At 46.8% G+C, this 13,839-nt stretch overlaps 6 non-coding genes across 6 annotated transcripts; all 6 read left to right on the top strand.

Annotated features, from left to right (window-relative positions):
• Positions 1-1,377: 1,377 nt before the first annotated feature.
• TRNAS-GGA (transfer RNA serine (anticodon GGA)) lies at positions 1,378-1,459 on the top strand. The gene has a single exon. It is a non-coding gene; the product is annotated as a tRNA-Ser (tRNA).
• A 545-nt stretch (positions 1,460-2,004) lies between these two features.
• On the top strand, positions 2,005-2,086 carry TRNAS-CGA (transfer RNA serine (anticodon CGA)). The gene has a single exon. It is a non-coding gene; the product is annotated as a tRNA-Ser (tRNA).
• A 1,166-nt stretch (positions 2,087-3,252) lies between these two features.
• TRNAS-UGA (transfer RNA serine (anticodon UGA)) lies at positions 3,253-3,334 on the top strand. The gene has a single exon. It is a non-coding gene; the product is annotated as a tRNA-Ser (tRNA).
• Positions 3,335-3,880: 546 nt separating this feature from the next.
• On the top strand, positions 3,881-3,962 carry TRNAS-CGA (transfer RNA serine (anticodon CGA)). The gene has a single exon. It is a non-coding gene; the product is annotated as a tRNA-Ser (tRNA).
• Positions 3,963-4,505: 543 nt separating this feature from the next.
• Positions 4,506-4,587, top strand: TRNAS-UGA (transfer RNA serine (anticodon UGA)). Its single transcript has one exon. It is a non-coding gene; the product is annotated as a tRNA-Ser (tRNA).
• Positions 4,588-5,130: 543 nt separating this feature from the next.
• TRNAS-UGA (transfer RNA serine (anticodon UGA)) lies at positions 5,131-5,212 on the top strand. Its single transcript has one exon. It is a non-coding gene; the product is annotated as a tRNA-Ser (tRNA).
• Positions 5,213-13,839: the final 8,627 nt, after the last annotated feature.

The following is a 13,839-nucleotide window of genomic DNA, read 5'->3' as shown; positions in this document are numbered from 1 at the left end:
TCATGTTTTCAAAGAGAACTCAGACTATAGATCACCTATTGAATTGCATTTCACAGCAAAATGGAAGGTGTTACTGATCCTCCATCATTTCGTATCAATTCCAGGAACAGCTTTTATTGGCCCAAGTTGAAAGTGGTATTTTAGGCATATTTAGATGCCATCGAGAAGGACACATTTAACAACAAAAAGAACAAGCACTTGCAATGCAATGGTCTCGGCATCATTAAAGGTAGAGCTATTGGCATTGCTCATGACATTTTTTTTTCTTTAGGAAGGTATTTGCAACTTGTGAATGAGCAGTTTAATATTTGGGAAAATAAAACAACAAGGCAAAGGTCATAACACCCTCAGATAGTTGATTCTTTCTCATGTACAGCAGTGTGGAAGTGACTGCGACAGAACCTAACTACACTTCATCACCTGTAAGTCATTATATAAGATCCATTTCAGAGCAGGTGCTAAAAGATTGGTTTCAAACATTATTAAAACTAATGCTCTTCAAATAAACCGCACAATTAAATTGCGATGTTCAGGGTGGTTATAGTCCGCTAGATTGGACACAGTTCTGAGCTACATAAAATGTTATACAATGGGGCTCACGGAGAGCGACAGGTGTTTTCCTCAATCTTAGAGAAAGGAAGAGAAACATACTCAGGAAGAGGCACAGGATGAAACATCAGCCAGCTCAAACATGGGGAAAAATCATCAGAACACAAGGGCCAGCCCAGAGCCGCATGACAAGTATTACACACACCTAACGCTTTACACATCTTTAGAGAGGGCACTGCTGATATGTTAAAAGTCTGCAAATTTATAGCAGCATGAATCATACTTAGTAATAACCATAAAATATGGCGGAAGGCGCAATACTAAAGAATCATTGTAACGTGAGTTCAGAGTAGTGAGTGCAGAGTAGTGAGTAGTGAGTGCAGAGTGAGTGTGCAGAGTAGTGAGTAGTGAGTGCAGAGTGAGTGTGCAGAGTAGTGAGTAGTGAGTGCAGAGTGAGTGTGCAGAGCAGTGAGTAGTGAGTGCAGAGTGAGTGTGCAGAGCAGTGAGTGCAGAGTGAGTGTGCAGAGCATTGTGTGCTGTTGAATGCAGAGTGCTGTGTATTGGCAATGTTAATGACAATGCCATTTATTTTTGATTTAAAGAAAAAAAAATGTCATGAGCAATGCCAATAGCTCTACCTTTAATGATGCCAAGACCATTGCATTGCAAATGCTTGTTATTAATTGTATGAAAGCATGCAAAATAAGTGAGGACAACAGGGCACTGCTGGTACGTGCCCCGTCCTTCTGTTACTTTATTTTTTATGTCTCGGCCTGACGTGAGTAGTACATGGCTCGTATACGACAACTGTGATATCATACTCAAGCAGCTGCGATGGCCGAGTGGTTAAGGCGTTTGACTGGAAATCCAATGGGGTTTCCTCGCATAGGTTCGAATCCTGCTTGCAGCGTCATGAGATTTCGCATGAACACCATTTGGTTTAGTTAAGTAAATGTTCACTTCTTGTTACGCAATGCTCATCAAGTCACAGAGTTAAACGGCAAAAACTCAAACTAGATGTAAACATTGAGACAATTTCCACACCCAGGAAGTGTTTTAGAGAGCAGGTGCCTCGGAAGGGTTCGTAGTCTGGACCTGTCCTGCATGATCTAGACAAGTCACGAAAAGAGTAATTATTTTTTTATGAAGCGTGTCTTGTTTAGGCTTTTGGACTCTTTCTTAGTACACTTAAGGGCCCGTTACCACCGCCGTAATATAGGGAAAAGGGGGTAGAAATGCGCAGTGATTGATTACCACTCATCTGTGCCCTTTCACTCACTTTGAGTGTTGCATGTTGCTATTTTTATTAATTGTATGAAAGCATGCAAAATAAGTGAGGACAACAGGGCACTGCTGGTACGTGCCCCGTCCTTCTGTTACTTTATTTTTTTGGTCTCGGCCTGACATGAGCAGAGTATGGCTCCTATACGACAACAGTGACATCATACTCATGCAGCTGCGATGGCCGAGTGGTTAAGGCGTTGGACTCGAAATCCAATGGGGTTTCCCTGCGCAGGTTCGAATCCTGCTTGCAGCGTAGTGTGATTTTGCATGAACACCATTTGGTTTAGTTAAGGAAATGTTCACTTCTCGTTCGCAATCCTCATCAAGTCACAGAGTTAAATGGCAAAAACTCAAACTAGATGTAAACATTGAAACTATTTCCACACCTAGGAAGTGTTTTAGAGAGCAGGTGGCTCAGAAGGGTTTGTAGTCTGGACCTATCCTGCCTGATCTAGACAAGTTACGAAAAGAGTAATTTTTTTTATGAAGCGTGTCTTGTTTAGGCTTTTGGACTCTTTCTGAGTACAATTAAGGGCCCGTTGCCACCGCCGTAATATATGGAAACGAGGGTAGAAATGTGCAGTGATTGATTACCGCTCATCTGTGCCCTGTCACTCATTTTGAGTGATGCATATTGCTATTTTTATTAATTGTATGAAAGTATGCGAAATAAGTGAGGACAACAGGGCACTGCTGGCATGTGCCCCGTCCTTCCGTTACTTTATTTTTTAGGTCTCGGCCTGACATGAGTAGCGCATGGCTCGTATACGACAACAGTGACATCATACTCACGCAGCTGGGATGGCCGAGTGGTTAAAGCGTTGGACTTGAAATCCAATGGGGTTTCCCCGCGTAGGTTCGAATCCTGCTTGCAGCGGCATGAGATTTTGCATGAACACCATTTGGTTAAGTTAAGTAAATGTTCACTTCTCATTACGCAATCCTCATCAAGTCACAGAGTTAAACTGCAAAAACTCAAACTAGATGTAAACATTGAGACAGTTTCCACACCCAGGAAGTGTTTTAGAGAGCAGGAGGCTCGGAAGGGTTTGTAGTCTGGACCTGTCCTGCCTGATCTAGACAAGTCATGAAAAGAGTACTTTTTTTACGAAGCGTGTCTTGTTTAAGCTTTTGGACTCTTTCTGAGTACACTTAAGGGCCCGTTGCCACCGCCGTAATATAGGGAAACGAGGATAGAAATGTGCAGTGATTGATTACCGCTCATCGGTGCCCTGTCACTCACTTTGAGTGATGCGTATTGCTATTTTTATTAATTGTATGAAAGCATGCAAAATAAGTGAAGACAACAGGGCACTGCTGGTACGTGCCCCGTCCTTCTGTTTCTTGATTTTTTATGTCTCGGCCTGACGTGAGTAGTGCATGGCTCGTATACGACAACTGTGACATCATACTCACGCAGCTGCGATGGCCGAGTGGTTAAGGTGTTGGACTTGAAATCCAATGGGGTTTCCCCGCGTAGGTTCGAATCCTGCTTGCAGCGTCATGAGATTTTGCATGAACACCATTTGGCTTAGTTAAGTAAATGTTCACTTCTTGTTACGCAATCCTCATCAAGTCACAGAGTTAAATGGCAAAAACTCAAACTAGATGTAAACATTGAGACAATTTCCACACCCAGGAAGTGTTTTCGAGAGCAGGTGCCTCGGAAGGGTTCGTAGTCTGGACCTGTCCTGCATGATCTAGACAAGTAACGAAAAGAGTAATTATTTTTTTTATGAAGCGTGTCTTGTTTAGGCTTTTGGACTCTTTCTTAGTACACTTAAGGGCCCGTTACCACCGCCGTATTATAGGGAAAAGATGGTAGAAATGCGCAGTGATTGATTACCACTCATCTGTGCCCTTTCACTCACTTTGAGTCATGCATGTTGCTATTTTTATTAATTGTATGAAAGCATGCAAAATAAGTGAGGACAATAGGGCACTGCTGGTACGTGCCCCGTCCTTCTGTTACTTTATTTTTTTGGTCTCGGCCTGACATGAGCAGAGTATGGCTCGTATACGACAACAGTGACATCATACTCATGCAGCTGCGATGGTCGAGTGGTTACGGCGTTGGACTCGAAATCCAATGGGGTTTCCCTGCGCAGGTTCGAATCCTGCTTGCAGCATAGTGTGATTTTGGATGAACACCATTTGGTTTAGTTAAGGAAATGTTCACTTCTCATTACGCAATCCTCATCAAGTCACAGAGTTAAACTGCAAAAACTCAAACTAGATGTAAACATTGGGACAATTTCCACACCCAGGAAGTGTTTTAGAGAGCAGATGGCTCGGAAGGGTTCGTAGTCTGGACCTGTCCTGCCTGATCTAGACAAGTCATGAAAAGAGTACTTTTTTTTATGAAGCGTGTCTTGTTTAAGCTTTTTGACTCTTTCTGAGTACACTTAAGGGCCCGTTGCCACCGCCGTAATATAGGGAAACGAGGATAGAAATGTGCAGTGATTGATTACCGCTCATCGGTGCCCTGTCTCTCACTTTGAGTGATGCGTATTGCTATTTTTATTAATTGTATGAAAGCATTCAAAATAAGTGAGGACAACAGGGCACTGCTGGTACGTGCCCCGTCCTTCTGTTACTTTATTTTTTATGTCTCGGCCTGACGTAAGTAGTGCATGGCTCGAATACGACAACTGTGACATCATACTCACGCAGCTGCGATGGCCGAGTGGTTAAGGCGTTAGACTTGAAATCCAATGGGGTTTCCCCGCGTAGGTTCGAATCCTGCTTGCAGCGTCATGAGATTTTGCATGAACACCATTTGGTTTAGTTAAGTAAATGTTCACTTCTCATTACGCAATCCTCATCAAGTCACAGAGTTAAACTGCAAAAACTCAAACTAGATGTAAACATTGAGACAATTTCCACACCCAGGAAGTGTTTTAGAGAGCAGGTGGCTCGGAAGGGTTCCTAGTCTGGACCTGTCCTGCCTGATCTAGACAAGTCATGAAAAGAGTACATTTTTTTATGAAGCGTGTCTTGTTTAAGCTTTTGGACTCTTTCTGAGTACACTTAAGGGCCCGTTGCCACCGCCGTAATATAGGGAAACGAGGATAGAAATGTGCAGTGATTGATTACCGCTCATCGGTGCCCTGTCACTCACTTTGAGTGATGCGTATTGCTATTTTTATTAATTGTATGAAAGCATGCAAAATAAGTGAGGACAACAGGGCACTGCTGGTACGTGCCCCGTCCTTCTGTTACTTTACTTTTTATGTCTCGGCCTGACGTGAGTAGTGCATGGCTCGTATACAACAATTGTGACATCATACTCACGCAGCTGCGATGGCCAAGTGGTTAAGGCGTTGGACTTGAAATCCAATGGGGTTTCCCCGCGTAGGTTCGAATCCTGCTTGCAGCGTCATGAGATTTTGCATGAACACCATTTGGCTTAGTTAAGTAAATGTTCACTTCTTGTTACGCAATCCTCATCAAGTCACAGAGTTAAACGGCAAAAACTCAAACTAGATGTAAACATTGAGACAATTTCCACACCCAGGAAGTGTTTTCGAGAGCAGGTGCCTCGGAAGGGTTCGTAGTCTGGACCTGTCCTGCATGATCTAGACAAGTAACGAAAAGAGTAATTATTTTTTTTATGAAGCGTGTCTTGTTTAGGCTTTTGGACTCTTTCTTAGTACACTTAAGGGCCCGTTACCACCGCCGTATTATAGGGAAAAGATGGTAGAAATGCGCAGTGATTGATTACCACTCATCTGTGCCCTTTCACTCACTTTGAGTGATGCATGTTGCTATTTTTATTAATTGTATGAAAGCATGCAAAATAAGTGAGGATGTAGGAGAGTAGGGTCTGCTATCCTATGGTCACCCCAATTTTTGCTTTTTGCTTCACTGGTTTTCGACTTACTGAGGCTGTGGGCCTGCTAATCAGACCCCCAGCCTGCTGTTCTCTCTCTAAATTTATAATACATGTGCTATAGGTACATACCACAATTGGAAATGGACTCCTTGTCAGCCCCTGTACCATGCACTATAGGTGCTCAGGGCATAGGTGCCACCAAGGCCTACCAGGGGCTGAAGCATAGCTTTTGCCACCCCTGGCTGGTTCTTAAATTGACACAACTGGCTGATCACTCAGCTGGGGCAAGTGGGTGTAATCACCCCTTGCTTAGATATAGTATACCTATATCTAAACCTATATCTGGACACATATATAACCTGTGAGCCACTCCTATGGAAGGCCTCATCAATCCTGGAGGCAGAGTGCGTGGTTTTATGTGAGATGGAGCTCTGGCATGAGCTGAGCCTGTCTGCAGCTGTCGGGAACAACTCCCTAAGCTGATCCGGGATAATGCCATACCATATACTTTTAAGCGCCTTATAATCCTCGCGGTTATATAGCAACTTTGGTTTGGCTTTATCAAAACATGTCGTGTAAGGTGTCATACGAATTGGAATACTATCCCCTCGCCAGTTCTGGCGACGGGGATAGCATTCCACCCTTCTAGAGGGAGAAGACATGTTACTTTACTGAAACGCGGTTGATTTAAAATGAGCCTCAGATCCACAAAATGGATGCCCCTGCCACAGACACGGGTCTGACCTCCTGCTGCTGACCGAAACCCGGCAGAGGAGGCCTGGACAAAGAGTTTCCTGTCACAGGGCGGTGTCAAACCACCCCAGACAGGAGATAGTGGATTGGAGTAGGGAGGTTTCAATGAAACCAGACACTGCCTGGGGAGCACAAGGCTGCCCCTTGCAGGATCCGGCCAAACCGGTTCTGGGGCCTCCCAGCCCCTGTCCCAGCGCGGCCAGGATCAAAGGAGAGGGGTGTAACCACCCCCTTCCTGGGTCCCACCCATAGGAGGGGACCTAGCAGGATGTCCAACCCCCTAGATTCGAATAAGAGGGGGAGCAGTCCCAACGGACTTCAGATCATCCTGAAGAAACATAAGAAACGAAATCTGGACCCTTCGACTTTCTACACGACGTGAGAAGACTGAAGAATCTCCCTTGTGGTCAAGGAGTGACCACCCTGTGCAAACAGGCACCATCCAGCCCTCGACCCTTGCTTTGTTGCAGTTCCCGCCGGAACTCGAGCGACAGAGATCGACGAGATCAAGCTTGCCTGCCTTCTACCTGCCCGATCCACAGTCCCTGCAGAGCTGAGACCCGTGGAGGCGACCGGAAGCGTGGGGCACGCCATCTTGAAAAGGCCACGAGACGCTGACCGTGCAGCCCACGAGTGACCCTCGAAGCTGTACACCGGGGTTTGAGAAGCCCCAGCCCCGAGCTCCACTTGCACCAAAGCTCACCCCTCCACACTCGACGAGTGCTGCGTGGGGCCCTTCTGCCTGTGTGTGCTCGACGCGTTGGCCCGGTCACTTGCCAGCTGGCTTGTGGCCCCTGTGCCGACGAAACTTGAAAACCGACTTGCTTTTCTGGTTGCTCCAGATCTGCACCAGCTCCTGTGAAAAGGAGCACCCACTCTGACCCTCCTGGTTCGAGTGATAAGCAATCTCCCGGTTCCACGTGGATTGCTTTTGCCAAGTGCTGTTTGCTACAATCTTCAAGCCGACGGTGCTGACGGCGAGAGCCTACGTGGGACAGATCGTGACCTGCTCCTGGACGTCGCAGATGCCCCAGAGCCCACGTGACAGCGGAGAGAAGCCTATCGACAACCGCCTGATTGCGCCCGACATTGCCTGGTTCCGTCCTGGTTCCACCCTGGTCACTGCTGAGTGACCCAGACTCTGTCCCCTCTGCTTTCAGGTACTTTTCTACTTCGATCCACCCTTGGATCGCACCGGACACTTCTGCTTCACAGCGCCTGCAGCTGCAACAGCTCCAAGCACCAAGAACCTGCGTGACAGAACCCGACGCCACTTCGACCCTGTGCACCCACGGCCTGTGGGTGAGGTAACTTTGCAACGCCGGTGTCTTTACACTGGTACACACCTCTAGGGTCTGTGTCTGAAGTTTTGTGTTTCTAGGTTCAGCGGAAGTATCATTTAATTCACTTTAACTAACTTTTACGCACCATTGACTTTACATTGGTGCGCGCCGCACTTTCCGTGCTGCACCCGTATCCTGTGGGCTACTCCCGACTTCTTCATTGCTTGTCCTGACTGCTCCCAGCGAATCTCTAGGCCCTAGGCCTAACCATTGCTCGATAAGTGTTACTTATACCATTTTTTTAGTATATGGTCTGAGTGGCCCCCCGCCCTCAGCCATAATTGTGCCAACTTTATATGTTTAACAGTGCTTTTGATTTAACGCTTGTGCCCCTTTCCTCATAAAGAGTACTGGGGAGTAATTTAGAAATAAATACATATATTTTTACAATATATACTTGTGTGGTGTCCTTTCATTTGATTACAGGATTGTATGTGGTAAAACAGCTCGCTTAACACGACCTCTTAAGTTTAGCCTTTAGGCTGCTTAGTCCATGCTACCACTAGGATAGCTTGTCTAACAAGGTTGACTTACAACCAGACATCTTTGGGGTTTGTTTGGACTGATACCCAGTGGTTCCAGAATTGGAAACACTACATATCAGGCCAACTTCTCACATTGGTGTGCAGCGGTGCGGATTTGAGCTTGCTGTTTGTTTTACCATTGCAATCTTTATCAAATTGAAAGATCACATCAAGTACCTCTAGGTACATATAAATCAAAAGCTTAGCATATTAAGTTCTACTGAACTTAGTAGTTGTAGATTAAAGGGATTAGCACACCCTGACTACAACTCACTAGCAAGGTACAGTAGGAAACCACTTAGTGTAGGTAAGTGCACCACTTACACCTCACTAGCAGTCATGTCTGATACAGGTAGACCCTCAGGTTCTGCTCCTGTAGAAGTTGATCCTATAGGGACAACATCCAGATATGACAACCTTAGCCACAAAGACCTGAGTGCCTTGTGCACAGCCAGGGGGCTAAAAAAGGGCAGAGGCCCTACCATTCCTTCCCTAATAGCTCTCCTAGAAAAGGATGACCTAGATAAGGTGAGTCAGGCTCCCTTAGAATCAGGTGAAGGGATAAACTCCCCTGAGAATGAGGATCTTCCAGATGATGATGTAGTGGAGGAGGAAGAGGAAGAGGAAGGCTCTGATTTAGAAGAGCCTGAAGATCAGGATCAGAGGGGAAACCAGGTACAGGTTGCCAGCCTTAACCAGGCCAACTTGGACCTACATGGGAATGGGGGGGGCCAGCACCACCCCAGATCTCATAACCTAATTCTCCCAGGCAATAGAAGGGAGAGATCTCTGTCAAGGTTACTCTCACCTTTCTAGTGCCTCAAGAGAATCTCAAAGAGGAATGACTTCCTCCCAGAGAAAAGAGCATAGGGCCAGGATGAGGGCTGTCCAACTCCAAATAGAAAGGGAAGAGGTAGCCTTGGCTCAAGCTAAACTTGCTTTAGCAAGAGAGAGAAAATTGTGTGGCTTAGATGCCACTGGTGGCAGCAAAGTTCCTAAAGAAAAAGACAGGGCCTATGACAATAGAAACCTGACAAAAATTGTGCCCCCCTACAAGGAAGGGGATGATATCCACAAATGGATGACTGCTCTTGAGAGGGCCTGCATGGTACAGCAGGTCCCTGAGGATCAGTGGGCAGCAATTTTATGGTACTCCTTTTCTGAGAAAGGGAGGGACAGGCTCCTCACTGTTAGACCTGAGGATGCCAAAAACTACTCTGTTCTGAAGAGTGCTCTTATTGAAGGGTTTGGCCTAACCACTGAGCAATACAGGTTGTTGTTCAGAGACACCCAAAAAGCACAGACTCAGGACTGGACTGATTTTGTAGATTGTGCCACTAAGGCTCTGGAGGGTTGGCTGCAGGGAAGTAAAGTTTCAGACTATACAGGATTGTACAATCTTATGATGAGAGAACAGATCCTTAATAACTGTCAGAACCAGCTGTTGCATCAATACCTTGTTGACTCTGATCTGACCTCTCCCCAAGAATTGGGAAAGAAGGCAGACAAATGGGTCAGAACAAGGATTAAGCAGAAAAACCAGAACCAAGGTGACCAGAAGAAAACAGACCAGAAGGGTGGGAATCAGAAAGATAAAGAAAAGGACCAGAAGTCTTCAGGCCCCCAAACTAGCAATAAGGAGGGGGGTTCCCAAAATGGAAACAAGAAAAAGAAGAATGATGGCCCAAAGAAACCTTGGTGTAATACCTGCAAATCAGTTTCACACTGGGGCAGTGAATGCACTAAGAAAAATCCAGTCCCCACCACTGCAGCTCCTAAAGCAACTGCACCCCCTAGTACAGTCAGCAGTGGTGGTACACAGCCAAAGGGTTTAGTAGGGTTGACCCTGGGTACTGAGGTGGAATCTGGCCTAGTCAGAATCCCCACACAGGCAGTTCTCCTATATGATGTGGACTTATCTTTGCCCACTGCAGTAAGCCCCAGTAACCTGGGCAAATATAGGCAGACTCCCTTAATTAATGAGAAACTGGCTCAGGCCTACAGGGACACTTGTGCCAGTGTCACAATGGTGACACCTGGCTTTGTGGACCCTGGACAGATTGTACTAGGTGAAAGTTACCTAGTGACCAATGCAAGCAACTCCACTACTTCCCATAGTGTGGCTGTTGTGAACTTCTCCTGGGGAGGGGTAGATGGCCTAAAGAAAGTTGTTGTGAGTGCAGACCTCCCAGTAGACTGTCTGTTAGGCAATGATCTTGAAAGCTCAGTTTGGTCAGAAGTGGAGTACAGGACTCATGCAGAAATGCTAGGGATTTCAGCTCATGTCCTTGCAGTGACAAGGTCTCAGGCTAAGAAGTGCCTTCCTGAACCAGTGGTGGATCTTGAAACAATAGACCAACCACAACCCAAGAGGAGGAGCAAGAGGGTTAAGGCTGTGCCTTCCCACTTGCCCCAGGTTGAGGATCAAGTTTCACAGGAAACTGATTCTGCAGTCCAAGAGGAGACTGTCTCAGATGAGCTTGAACCTGAACAGGTTGAGTTTCTGGGGACAGGGGGACCCTCAAGGGCAGACCTGGGGCAGGCTCAATTAGATTGCCCTTCACTTGAACCCCTCAGACAGCAAGCTGCTGCTGAGGCTGCAGGGAATGCTCAAGGTACCCATAAGGTGTATTGGGATGAAGGGCTCCTTTATTCAGAGGCTAGAGACCCCAAGCCTGGCACCACCAGGAGGTTGGTTATACCTTTGAAGTTTAGGGGCTTCCTTCTTACCTTGGCCCATGATATTCCCCTTGCAGGACACTTAGGCCAGAATAAGACTTGGGACAGGCTTGTTCCACACTTTCACTGGCCTCACATGTCAGAAAATGTCAAGGAGTTTTGTCGCTCCTGTGTCACTTGCCAAGCCAGTGGTAAGTCAGGTGGCACAACAAAGGCCCCCCTGATACCACTACCTGTGGTGGGGGTACCCTTTGAAAGAGTTGGAATAGACATTGTGGGTCCCATGGATCCTCAAACAGCATCTGGGCACAGATTTATACTGGTGGTAGTGGATCATGCCACCAGGTACCCAGAGGCAATTCCCCTGAGGACCACCACAGCTCCTGTGGTGGCAAAAGCCCTCATTGCAGTTTTCTCAAGAGTGGGCTTTCCAAAGGAGGTTCTTTCAGACAGAGGTACTAACTTTATGTCTGGATACTTAAAAGCAATGTGGAAAGAGTGTGGAGTAAACTATAAGTTTACCACACCCTACCATCCACAGTGCAATGGGCTTGTGGAAAGGTTCAACAAGACCCTAAAGGGAATGATAAAAGGTTTACCAGAGAAGCTTAGGCGGAAATGGGACATCCTTTTACCCTGCTTGCTCTTTGCTTACAGAGAGGTCCCACAGAAGGGGGTTGGCTACAGCCCTTTTGAACTTTTGTTTGGCCACCCTGTAAGAGGTCCATTGAGTTTGGTGAAGGAAGGATGGGAGTTACCTCTCAAAAAGCCCAAACTAGACATTGTGGACTATGTACTTGGTCTCCGCTCCAGGATGGCTGAATACATGGAGAGAGCATCCAAAAACCTTGAGGCAAGTCAGGAATTACAGAAAGCCTGGCATGACCAAAAGGCTGTTATGGTTGAGTTCCAGCCAGGACAGAAGGTGTGGGTGTTGGACCCAGTGGGGCCAGCAGCTCTCCAGGACAAATGGACTGGACCCTACCCTATCATTGAAAAGAAGGGAGAAGTCACCTACTTGGTTGACTTTGGTACCCCTAGGAGCCCCCACAGGGTGCTCCATGTGAACAGATTGAAAGCATTTGTTGACAGGGAGGACATGAGTCTCCTCATGGCCACAGATGGGGAACAGGAGGAAGAGAGTGACCCTCTCCCAGACCTGCTTTCCCAGAACCCTGATGATGGTTCAGTTGATGGAGTAGCCTTGGCAGGCAGCCTCACTGAGCAGCAACAGGTGGACTGCAGACAGGTGTTGCAGGCCCACAGACAATTGTTTTCACTCACACCCAGTCAGACTAACTGGTGCACCCATGAGGTGGACACTGGTGACAATCTGCCTGTGAAGAATAAGATCTACAGGCAACCTGACCATGTCAGGGATTGTATAAAGGCTGAGGTGCAAAAGATGTTGGAGCTTGGAGTGATTGAGCCATCAGAGAGCCCATGGGCTAGCCCAGTGGTCCTTGTGCCAAAACCTCATACCAAAGATGGGAAGAGAGAAATGAGGTTTTGTGTGGACTACAGAGGTCTCAATGCTGTCACTAGGACAGATGCTCATCCCATTCCAAGAGCAGATGAGCTCATTGATAAATTGGCTTCTGCCAAGTTTCTGAGCACATTTGATTTGACAGCTGGCTACTGGCAAATCAGACTAGCTGAGGAGTCAAAAGCCAAAACAGCATTTTCGACCCCTAGTGGACATTATCAATTTGTGGTAATGCCCTTTGGCTTGAAGAATGCACCTGCCACTTTCCAAAGGTTGGTGAACCAAGTCCTTGCTGGGTTGGATGACTTTTGTGCAGCATATCTAGATGATATTGCTGTCTTTAGCTCCACCTGGGAGGATCACCTGATCCACCTGAAGAAGGTTCTGGAGGCCCTGCAAAAGGCAGGCCTGACTATCAAGGCTACTAAGTGCCAGATAGGGCAGAGCAAGGTTGTGTACTTGGGCCACCTAGTAGGTGGGGGTCAAGTTCAACCACTGGAGAGCAAGATCCAGACCATACAGGACTGGGCTCCTCCAACTACCCAGACACAAGTCAGAGCCTTCTTGGGCCTGACTGGGTATTACAGAAAATTTGTAAAGAACTATGGGTCCATTGTGACACCATTGAATGACTTGACATCCAAGAAGATGCCCAAAAAGGTTCAGTGGACAGTTAGCTGTCAAAAGGCATTTGATGACCTGAAGAAGGCCATGTGCTCTGCACCTATCCTGAAGAGTCCTGACTACTCCAAACAGTTCATTGTACAGACAGATGCTTCTGAGTTGGGGGTGGGAGCTGTGCTTTCACAACTTAATCAAGATGGTCAAGACCAGCCCATTGCTTTTATTAGCAGAAGGCTGACCCCCAGGGAGAAACGTTGGTCAGCTATTGAGAGGGAGGCCTTTGCTGTGGTTTGGGCCCTGAAGAAGTTGAGGCCATACTTGTTTGGTACTCACTTCCTAATTCAGACAGACCATAAGCCCCTCTTGTGGCTAAATCAGATGAAGGGTGAAAATCCCAAACTGCTCAGGTGGTCCATTTCCCTACAGGGGATGGACTTTACAGTGGAGCACCGCCCAGGGACTGACCATGGTAATGCAGATGGTCTCTCCAGGTACTTCCACTTAGAACATGAAGACTTATCTGGTCAAGGTTAAGTTTAATGTCCCTGCGTTTGGGGGGGGGTTATGTAGGAGAGTAGGGTCTGCTATCCTATGGTCACCCCAATTTTTGCTTTTTGCTTCACTGGTTTTCGACTTACTGAGGCTGTGGGCCTGCTAATCAGACCCCCAGCCTGCTGTTCTCTCTCTAAATTTATAATACATGTGCTATAGGTACATACCACAATTGGAAATGGACTCCTTGTCAGCCCCTGTACCATGCAC

The sequence above is a fragment of the Lissotriton vulgaris genome, chromosome 11 (assembly GCF_964263255.1).
Source record: "Lissotriton vulgaris chromosome 11, aLisVul1.2, whole genome shotgun sequence".
Lineage (NCBI taxonomy): Eukaryota > Metazoa > Chordata > Amphibia > Caudata > Salamandridae > Lissotriton > Lissotriton vulgaris.
This window is presented reverse-complemented; position numbering and strand designations above follow the sequence as displayed.